Raw genomic sequence first — 489 nt, 5'->3', positions numbered from 1 at the left:
GGGGATGTGCCCGCAACCCAGGTACATGCCCTTGACCGGAATCGAACCTGGGACCTTTCAGTCCGCAGGACGACGCTCTATCCACTGAGCCAAACCAGTTTCGGCTGCTGATGTTCTTAAAGGTCCCGGGGAGAGCCTCAGTGGGCAGAGACTGCTGTTACTATTTCAACACAAAATGGGGAGGGGGGTAGTAAATATTGTAAAACTAGTGGCCCAGTACACGAAATTTGTGCATGGAGAGGGGGTTCCCTCAGCCCAGCCTGCACCCTCTCCGATCAGGGACCCCTTGGGGGATGTTGACTGCTGGTTTAGGCCCAATCCCTGTCGGATATCCCTCTCACAATCTGGGACTGATGGCTCCTAACCACTCACCTGCCTGCCTGCCTTATCGCCCCTAAATGCCTCTGCCTGCCTGCCTGATCGCCCCTAACTGCCTCTGCCTGCCTGATGGCCTGATTGCCCTTACCTTGCCCCCCTGCCAGCCTGATC

The sequence above is a fragment of the Myotis brandtii genome, unplaced genomic scaffold, assembly GCF_000412655.1.
Source record: "Myotis brandtii unplaced genomic scaffold, ASM41265v1 scaffold327, whole genome shotgun sequence".
Taxonomy (NCBI): Eukaryota; Metazoa; Chordata; class Mammalia; order Chiroptera; family Vespertilionidae; genus Myotis; species Myotis brandtii.
The sequence above is the reverse complement of the archived record's forward strand: the minus strand, read 5'-3'. Positions refer to the sequence as shown.